Source organism: Pediculus humanus, genomic scaffold, assembly GCF_000006295.1.
Source record: "Pediculus humanus corporis 1103172108206 genomic scaffold, whole genome shotgun sequence".
Classification (NCBI taxonomy): Eukaryota; Metazoa; Arthropoda; class Insecta; order Psocodea; family Pediculidae; genus Pediculus; species Pediculus humanus.
Genome location: NW_002987776.1, coordinates 51,368 through 62,678, shown reverse-complemented (window position 1 = coordinate 62,678; position 11,311 = coordinate 51,368).

Here is an 11,311-nt window from a genome sequence, read left to right as displayed (position 1 = left end):
ACGAAATATGCGAATTGATAACGTTTTAACGATGATAATAAAATTATAAAATTAATTAACTTATGTATATAATATACATAAATTTTAATAAATAAATAAGTAAATAAAATAAAATAAAATAAAATTTTTTTTTTTGTTTTATCAACTCACGTACGTATAAATTCATCAATATAACTTATAATATGTAAATTTATTTACATTTTAGAGGGGAGGTTGAGGGGTTGATAAACCGCCCTCCCCCTCCCCCCCGGAGTGAAACGTCGCACGCACGTGTGTATTCCCAAGCGTAGTAGAAAAAAAAAAAAATTATTTTCTTTATTTTTGGGGGAAAAAAAAAAAAAAGTGCAAATTAACAATAATGCCCGGAAATTTTTCTCCATAAGCTTCGGCTTATATTTTTTTTTCGCCATTACGAACAGGAAGTGAAACATTTATAAAAATGCCGCCGGAAATAAAAAAAATTTTCCCCACCCCACTTCTTCCTCACCCGTCGTTTATAAAATCTTTTATTTTTTTTTTGGGATTACTATTATTCTCGTCATTATTATTATTATTGTCATTTTAGGAAAACGATTCGATGCGTTGCTGTCGTTTTTATTTAAAAAAAAAAAAAAAAATTTGAAATTTAATTAACGTTGATTAAATTTTACTATTAAAAAAAAAAAAAAAAAGAAAAATTTATACGAGTGAGTCAAGCATTAAATTTGATGCTTTTATTAATATTAAATTTACTTAACCATCGAATTATTAACCTTTTTATTAATTTCAAAACGCACTCACGCACACGCGCACGCACGCACACACACAGAGAGAAAGAGACAAATTTAAAATATTTTCGTTTTAAAAATAAATTTATAATTTTTTGAAAAAAAATCATTAAATTTTAAATTAATTAAATGGAGTTGGTTTTTGCAAAAATGAATGAAAAGTCTGATTTATTTAACTTTATACGTCACACAATTTGACAAAAAAATTTCAAAGGAAAACAAACGACAAACGATATTAATAGAATATAATTTTTTTAGTTGAGAAAAAAAAAATTAAAAAAAAAGAAAAGATTTATTTAATTTTCTCGGTGGTGGTGGTGGTCAGTCACCCTTTTTTACGTCACATAAATATTTTTTTTTTCTTTCAATAACGTCTATTTTATCGGTTTTTTTCTTTTTTTTCCTTTGAAAAATTCTGTCGGATTCCTTTTTTTAACAACGAAAAAAAAAAGAAAAAAGAAAAAACCCGATCGTAAAAAGAAAACTGCCATTTTGTCAACCACGTAAACTTTTTTTTTTTATTTCGTTAAAGATTAAGAAAATAAAATAAAATCACAGAGTTTTCCACTGTTAAATTTGTTTCGTAAAAAAAAAAAAAAAAAAAATGGTGAGGGAAAAAAAAAGTTTTAAAAACAAACAAACAAACAAAACGTAAACCTAATAAAAAAATTTCTGATTAAAAAAAAAAAAAAAACGTTTGAAATCTTTTAATTCTAAGCACGAGATGGTCGTCTCTCTTTTTCTTATTTTTTTTTCCTAACTGATAAGAAAAATGGGGGGGGAGAGAGAGGGAGAACAATAAAAAAGGACAAACAGTTTTGTGATAACCAAATTAAAAACAAAAACAAAACAAAAAAAAAACAAAGAAGAGAGAGAGAGAGAAAAAAAAAAATTTTTTTCTTATAATTTTGACAAAAAACTTTTCTTTTTTTTTTTTTTTCCTTTTTTCTCTTTTTCCCCGCCGTTTCCGCCGGAAATAGAGAGAGAAAAAAATTTTAAATATTAATATACTCTCTTTTCTCATTGACGTAAAAAAAAAAAAAAACGAAAAGAAAACGAAACAAAAACACATTTTTTATTATTATTTATGTTATAATAATAATAATATTACGAATCTAACGACATTTAATATTCATTCATTCATTCATTCATTCTTTCTCTCTTTTTTTTTATTTCTCGTCGTTTTTTTTTTTTTTAAATTTAATTAAAAATTTAAAACAATAATGAGATTGGAGAGTGAAGGGTAGAAGGAAAGGGGGAGAAAAATTAAAACGTTTTTTTTTTGTCAAACTTAATAATAACGATAATAATAATAATAATAATAAATTCAAACAAACAAACAAACAAAAAAATTACGCGTCGAATTCAAGTCGTGTAATAATAAAGTCGTAAAATATTACTTTATAATAATAATAATAATAATAATAATACGAAGATGAAAAAAAAAATATATTTTTATGTTTTTTTTTTTTTCGATTTGAAATAATAATAACGATAATAATAATAATAAAGCAGGTCGCGTACAATTTTTTTATTTATTTTTTTTTTCTAAAAAGAAAGAAATTAATAATAATAATAATAATAATAATAATAATAATAATAATAATAATGTAAATGTTTTTCATTCATTTTTCCCTTTTCATTCGAAATTTTTATACTTTTGTCCCTTTTTTTTTCTTTTTTTTTTCTTAATAATAATAAAATCAAATGAAAATTTATTAAAATTATTAATATTAAATGAATAATAATAATAATGATAATATTTAACGGTTGTTTGTGCCTTTTTGAGATTCGATTTCATTTCGACCCTTTTTCTACAATATCGATTGTCGTCAAATAAATTTATTAATAAATATTTTAGTAATTTTATTAATGAAGACGTACATGAACAATTTTAGAATTCCAAAACTTTTGCTCTCTCTCTCTCTCTTTCTCTCTCTTTTTCTCTCTCTCTTAAGAGAAAAATTTTTGTCATAAATGATTGAAAGTCATTTGGGATTGTTTAATTTTATTTTCGAAGGGGGCGGGAGAGGAAAAAAAAAATGAAAAGGGTTAGATAGGTTTTTGAAATTATCATTGAATTATTAATATATATTTTATAATGGTTCGATTACGATTATCATCATCATCATCGTAATCATCCCTTATTTTAAATTAAAAAAAAAAAAAAAATTTAAAGGGTCGTCAGACGGTCATCATCAAGGGGGTACATGATGATAAGGGAAATTTAATTCGCGTATGACATTTTTTTCATATTTAAATTTCAATTTTTTTTCTTATTACCTTTGACCGAAAAGTAATAAATTTTTTTGTTTCGTAAATACGATGATGTAAAAGAAGATGAAAAATATTATTATTATTATTATTATTATTAATTTGTTTTTTTTTTTTGGCGAGTGGGAAAAATAATGGTCGTTCACTTTTGAAAAATTCATACAATTAAAAAAAAAAAAACATGGAGGAGGGAAGGTAACTTAAAGTAAATTTTCTTTTGTAATTAGAACAAGTAATTAAAAAATTTTTATTTCATTTTCTTAAAACGAGTTTTACTTTCTTTCTCTTTCTTTTTCTTACTCCCCTTTTTCCCGCTCTTTTTTCCATTATATCTCTTTTTTCTACTTCCCCGTTTTTTTCTCATTTTTTTTTTTTTTTTTTTTTTTTACCTTTTTCTACTCGTTTTTCATAAAAGTTTTTTATTGTAATCGAAGTCAAAAGGGTAATTCTACACTTGAGATATTTTCACGCGAAAAAAAAAAAAGAAAATTTGTTCTTATTTATTTAAATTAAATTATTTTATTATTTTTTTTTTTACATGTCCTTTTTACATGTACATAAACACGCGCACTTCCCCTCTACTCACGACGCCCCCCAAAAAAAAGAAAATACATAAATGACAATTACTTTGTAATGATTTCACGATAATGTTTACCTTATGGTGACATCACACAAATGTTTAGAGTAAAAAAAAACGCGTCGTCAATAAATGACGTCATCAAATTATAAATTTTCTTTTTGTTCTTTTGTTTGTTTCTTTAAAAAAAAAAAATATTTTCTAAATTTTATTAAAAGTATTTTTTTGGGGGAGATAGGGAGGGTTAAAGACGAGTAAATTTACGATCGTTTTCAATAATTAAAAATGTCGACGCAGTGTTACCACACTTTAACAAAAAAAAAGAAAATTAATAACGAACTGTGTGGAATGGCTGGGAGTGGGATGTCGCGGGGAAGAGGGAAAGTATTTTTTTTTTTTTTTGGTAAAATGAACAAACCTTTTTTTTCCTTTCTAATAAATTTAATAATCTAATTAAAAAATAAATTTTTCAATAGCTTTGAGACGACTTTCACTTTGAAACTTTTTTTTTTTCATTTTCATTATTATCATTATCATTATTATTATTATTTTTTTGTAATATTTTTTTTTTGCGTTGTAATAACTCTGTTTGAGATGGAACATACCACAAAGAAAAGAACAAAATAAAGGTTTTAATGGTTTTAAAAAAAATCTTTAACGTTAACAATTTTCAGTTGAATTGACTTTTACCGTTGAACAAAAAAAAAAAAAAGGTTTACGCACATCATTTTGATTCCTTCGAGCAAATTTTAGGTTGAATGGGGGAGGGGAGGTGGGAAAGGGGGGGAAAAGGAAAAAGGTTTTAAATTTTATTTTGTCCGAAAATTTTAACTTTTTTTTTGAATGTCATTTTCAGATATTTAACTAATTTAATATACGTAGACGTTAAAAAAGAAACAACCCTCGACGGGGTTTAATTTTTTTTTTTTTTTAATTTAACTTTGATTTCGTTTTTATTTATTTCCGCCGGATTTTTTTTTTTGTTTCTACTGACACGCCACACGAAATCAGGTACGTTAATAATAATAATAATTGTACGATTCTCACGAATTTAAAAAAATCACGATTTTTCCTAAAAATTTCGATTCGATTCTTTAAAATGACGATGAGAAATGGTGGAGGAGTGTGTACGTGCGCGCACGGGGGGGGGAGGTTTACGTAAAAAGTTTTACTGTTCGTATCGAACGGCATTTTAAATAAGTCATGTGAAGAATTTAAAAGGTTAAATAATAATAATGATAGTATTGCACAAGTGTGGGCAAAACTCGCCACGCACGACTACCACATCAGAAGACATTTAAGTAAAGAATTACGCCGACCGGAAAAAAGGTATTAATTTCTTTTTTAACTTACGAAAAAAAAGTTTTTTCTTTTTTTTTTTTAAATCACGTTTTTTTTTTTAAAAAAAATAAACTCGCTTTGTAAATAAATAAATAAAAAAATAAAAAGCGTTTAAAAAATTATTATTATTATTATTATTGTTTATAGGGTTTGTTTTTTTTTTTTTTTTGGAATTGCATTTTTTTTGTTTTTTTTTTTACGGGGAGTAGGAAGAAAAAAAAATAAATTCAATTGTTTTATTATAATTTAAAATTCAAAAAAAGTATACGTATATATATATATAATACAACGCGCCATTGTTAGTTGAATACAAATTTTCAAATATTTGCTATCGAAAATCTTGCATGTTTACCAACTTTAATAAAAAAAAAAAAAAAAAATTTCTTACTCAAATAGTGTAACTATTGATTGTTTTAGTATCGAAACTTCTTTTTTTTTATTGCAATATTACGAAAAAAATTTCGAGAAATTTCTCGTGTTTTTTTTAACTTCTTCGTTATTAATTTATTTTTTATAGTTCTCCGGAGGTTTTCTTCTTCCCCCGCTCTCTCTCTCCCTTCCCTCCCCTCACATCTGCCACTTCTTTAATGTAACAACACAATGAGAATTTATAATTGGATTCGATTATTCGACATTTGGTTTTTTTTTTTAATTCGTGATACCTCACCTGTTGGAAAAATGAAAAATTTCTTTCGTATTATTATTATTATTATTATTCTTTTACGAATGATAATCAATAATTACGTATTACGTCATCACGAATTTACGAACGTTTTTATTAAAAAGTTAAAGTGATAAACACACACACACAAAAAAAAAAGAATTTTTCTGATATAATTCTTAATCACGATAAAACAAATAAAGTATTTTCGAAAGTGTTAAAAAACCTTAGGGCCACTCATAAATATTAAGACCACTTTATTAATGAATCAAAAGAAAAAAAAAATGGGGGGCTACTTGAATTTTTTTTTGTTTTAAAAAACCTTGGGCGGTAAACAGGTTCACGTAATTATTATTTAAAAAAAAAAAAACTATTCTTCTTTTTGTTTATTTTTTATTTTTTTTATACCTGACTTTATAACAATGTAAAATTATTAGAATATTATTAAAATAATAATAACGATGATAATAATAATAATAATAAAATGTCCGCCTTACGTTTGACCTTTATTTAAAAAAAAAAAAAAGTTTTACCAACGTGGGACTTTTTAAATTCTAATATGTGTTGACTTCAATTTAAAGTTAGAATTCCATAGAGAAATGGACAAACTCGAATTCGGATAATATCCTTTTTTAAAACCTTTTTTTTTTTTATTTTAATACGACCTTAAGTAAAACGCATACGAATTTATTTCCGATGTTTATTTACTCTATGAAAAAGTGTAAAAGTTAAATATATTATTATTTAATTGTTAACGAATAATGTTCGAAGGTGGGGGGAGGGTTTTATTTTTTTTTTTTGTATGTTTAAATTTCATAGAGCGTATCGAAATCATAGAGTAAAAAAAAAATAAAGGAAAAGGGATTGTACAAACAAACAAACAAATTGCTAACGATATAGCATAGAAAAAACGACAAACGAATAACAAAAAAAAGGGAAGGAAAGAAACCAAAACGACAAACTCATTTCACACATTCGAAAAGATTATTTTGAATGCTTGAAGCAATTTTTATTTTTTTTTATGAAATTTTATGTCCGACAGCAGCAGCAGAAGCAAAACCATTTATTTTTTAAAAGCTTATCCTTTTTATTTTTTTTTTTTTTTGTAAATTTAATGGTGATATCAATTTATTATTATTATTATTATTTTTTATTTATTTACAATTATTTGTTTTAATACCCCGGAATGTTTTTTCTGCTTTTGTTTTTTTAAATGAAATACATCTGCGTCATCTTATATATTCGATAACCGTATAGCGCTATATTTACAAAAAACAAACAAACAAACAAAAAAAAAAACCTTTTTTATTTACGGTAATAATTTTTTTAAAAAAAATCAAAAGGGTTGACAGGAATTTAACATTTGTCAAAAATCAAAATTCAAACGAATCGAAAGAGTTAAATTTGATAAAAATATATAAAAGGAAATGTAGAAAAGCAGAAGACAAAAAAAATAACACGAACACAAACGCAGTTACTTTTTTTTTTATATAACCGAAACCGTTTCGAAAATTTTAAAACGTGCACATATATATATATGAATTTTCCGTAAAGAAAATTTCTAAATCGGTATTAAAATTCTAAATAAATAAAAATTAATGATAATAATAATAATAATTATATGAGAAAATTAAACGTAAAGATGTCTGACAAGAAATATTAAAAAAAAAGAAAATTTATGTATAAATATTTAAAATTTTATTTTCTTTGAAGCAATTTTTAAAAAAAAAAAAAAAAAAAAAGAAGCTTATTACGCCCCTAATTCGCAAAATAAATAAATGAAAACAAAATGACGTCATTACCGTCGGAAAAATTGAAAAAAAACGTATCGGAAAACTAATGAGATTCGTTTAAAATATTTTTTTTTATACTCGCGTTTATTATTATTCCCTCGCACTTTGCTTTTTTATATAAAAAAAAAAAAATTTAAGCCGCCATTTTTATTTTTTTTTAAACTCAATATATATATAAAATATTTCCGGTTTTTTAAAAAACCGCGGTGCTTTAATATAAAAATATTTAATTATAAAAACCACTTAAAAATATTCGGAAATTTTTATTATTATTATTATTATTATTGATATCTGAAATTTCTTTTTTTTTTTTTAATTTTTATTTTTCCGATTACACGACCGTAAATTTAATTAATGGATTTCAAATTAAAAAATATTATTTAGGGTTGGTTATTACGATTAGTTACAGTGCACGTGCCACGGCGATATGAATCCTCCTCTCCTCCCCTCCACCCCCCTCTCGCATTACACACACACACACACGCATATGGATTTTACACGTGAACGATAATAATAATATATAGGACGATGATATTATTATTATTATTATTAGAATTTTATCCAGATTTTTATATAAAAGCGAAAACGCAGTTTGAAACTTTTTATTATATCGACATATATATATAAAATTAATGTCGTAAATTAAATGTCAATTTCTTTTTCTTTTCGGGTGATTGTTTGCCGTAGAAATTTTTATATATAAAAATTTAAAAAATTTGAAAAGAGATAATAAATATTAATTAAATTAGAGCGAGGGAGAGAGGGGGAGGTGGGGAGAGAATAAAAGGAGAACGGGGGAGGGAAAGAAATTTTTACAAGACGAGAAAGAAAATTTACTACTACCGACTTTTGTACAATTTTCTTTTTTTTCTTTTTTTAAAACGAAAAACTTTTCTTTTTTATAATAATAATAATAATAATAATAATAATAATAATAATAATAATATATAATCGGTCGAATGGGAACAATGAAAATATTTTTCTTTTTTACCTTTCATTAAAAAAAAAAAACCGGAAAAGGAAAAGGAAAAAAAAAAAAACTTTTCTTTTTTTTATATGTTTATACGTTTAATAATAATACGTGTCATTTAAGTAAATTTGTAAAAAGTTATTTGATTTCATCAGGGGAGTAAGTTATTTTCGGTTAGTTTTTCTCATTCGATTTCCCTTTCCGCCTCCCCTCCGTCCCCCTTTCTCACGTGGGAATTGTTTATCATACGAAACAAATGATTTATATCATTTACGAAAGAGAAAACGTTACGATTTTGTTTTTGTTTTTTTTTAAATAAATTTTATTGATTTAATTTCCATCAAATTTTTTTTTTATAATTGCAAAAAAAACCAAAATTTCCTTTGATAACAACGTCATCAATTTATCAATAAATTATTATTATTATTATTATTTTGTTTTTACGCACACAAAGAAAACTGTGAATGAAAATCGCTTAAAATTGATTTCGTAAAATTTTTAAATAGAATTTCGTATGTATATAAATCGGCTCATTGAATTTTCGACGTTGCGTGACTTTTGGTAAACACATAAACTCGATCATTTTTTTTTTTTTTTTAAAGTTTGCATATAATGAATCCGTTTGTTTGTTTGTTTGTTTCGTTTTCACGTTTGTTTATGTTTTTAAAAAAAATTTTAACGTTTTTTTTTTTCTTTGAAAATAATAAATTTTATTTTTTTAATAAATGATTTCGGTTGTTTAAAAGAAAAATATTCAACACGTTATGGGAATATTCTACCCGTATTATTATTATTATTATTATTATTATTATTATTATTATTATTATTATTATTATTATTATTATTAATATTTTCACGACGTTGATTTGTTTATTATATAAAAAAAAAAAAATTTTTTTTTAATCTCATATTTATCAATCAAAGTATTTAATTTTTATATTCGGGTTTAAATTAAAAAAAAAAAAAATTATGTAGTTAAAATTGGATAGTTAATAAAAAACAATCGTTTGTTGTTTTTAAACTTTTTCGAATTTGTTTGTTTGTTTCGAAACATATCAAACAAACACACACACACGTGTGTGTTGTTAAACGTTTAAAATAAGTATAACAAATTTCGGGTCAACTACGGTGAAATTTAAAAACTTTTTTAAACATTAAAAAAAAAAAAAAAATTTTTTTTAAGAGAGACGACCATCATGATAAAAAGGTAAAAACCAAAAATACTTTTACCAAATGCAAAATTATTTATCAGATTTAAAAGAGTTTTAATAATATATTTAAATTTTAATTATTATCCGGTTCAAAAGGTCACGAAGGGATTTTTAGAAGAAAAAAATTATTATTGGTCCGATAATGAAAATATTTTCCGTTAAAAACAACAACAACAACAAACAGTTTCGAAACTTTTTTTTTTCTTTTCAGGTATCCCGTAATTCTTTAACAAAAAAAAAAAAAAAAAGTAAAAAATTTAAATTAAAATAAAAAAGTTAATTGTTACAGAGTTGGAAAAGTATAGATAATAATAATAAACGTACGGTTTCGTATGCTAAAACAGGTACACGCGAGACGGAACGGTTAAATATGATAAAAATTATAATATATATACGTAATTACTTGGGGAGATTATATTATGATTAGGCACCCAGATGAAATCTTCCGATAAATTTAAAAAAAAAAAAATGTCCACTCTCTCTCTCTCTCTTTTTATATGAAAACAACACAAATCATGTTGTTGTTGTTGTTGTTGTCTCTTTTGGATTTTAATTAAAAATATAAAAACCAGATAAAACCAAATCTCTCTCTCTCTCTCTTTTATATTATCATCTTAATTTTATACGGTTTATATATGCCATTTTTACTAAATACACATGTTCGCGTTTTTGATGATCCACATCTCTATCTTTTGCCCTCCATTTTCCGTTTTCATTTTAATCTCTTTACCTCTTTACCCCTTAACCCCTCACCCCTCTACCCATTATTGTTTTGCATTCGTAAGGTTTTTATTATTATTATTTATAAACGTTAAAACCGTTTTTTTTATATTATTTTTATTAATTTAATAATATATATTTATAAATATAAATAAGTTGTGATAAATGCGTGAAATTAAAAGAGTTTTAATAACTGTAATAATAATAATTATAATATTAAATGGAATAATTTTAATTCGATTAAATATGTGATTTTGTGGTGGGAGGTGGGGCGGGGCGGGAGTGGGAGGTCACGCGCATTTAAAAACAAAAAAAAATTGGGAAAATATTTTTTTTTTAAAAAATATAATTCGATTCGAAAAACTTAAAAAAAAAATTGTGTTAAAAAGGATTACGTAATAAAAAGGTTTATTATTTACAAAATAAATTATTAATAAAATTTATTTATTTATTTTTTATTCGGTTAATAAAATGACAAAAACAAAATGGCGCGGAAAGGAGTTTTGTTGTGTGAGGGCATTTAAAAAAAAAAAAAAAAACAAAGACAAAATCATTTTATTATTTAAATTTTTTTACTCCCATTAAAAACTTTAAAGAGAGACGAGAGACGGGAGATGGAGGGTGGGAGTGGGGGAGTGAGAAAGGGGAAAAACGAAAATGTTTTAGAAAAAGAAAATCAGAAAATTTAAGTATAAAATATCCCTCTGAAGATCCCTTTTCAGCTATTATCGCGGTATTAAACAATCACAAAAACGAAAGTCTCATAAATACAGATCTTTATTTTAAGTATAATAAAATTTTATTGACTTTTACTACTTGGCGGTGGTGGTGGTGGTGATGGTAAAATTTAAATCTTACTTTACTTTAAAATTTTATGTTTAATCTTTTGCTAAAAATTAATAAATTCACTTAATAAAGTTAACAAGTTAAATTTTGTTGTAGTGGTAGTGGTAGTAGTAGTAACGATGACGGCGGTGGTAGTGATGGTAGTAGTTAG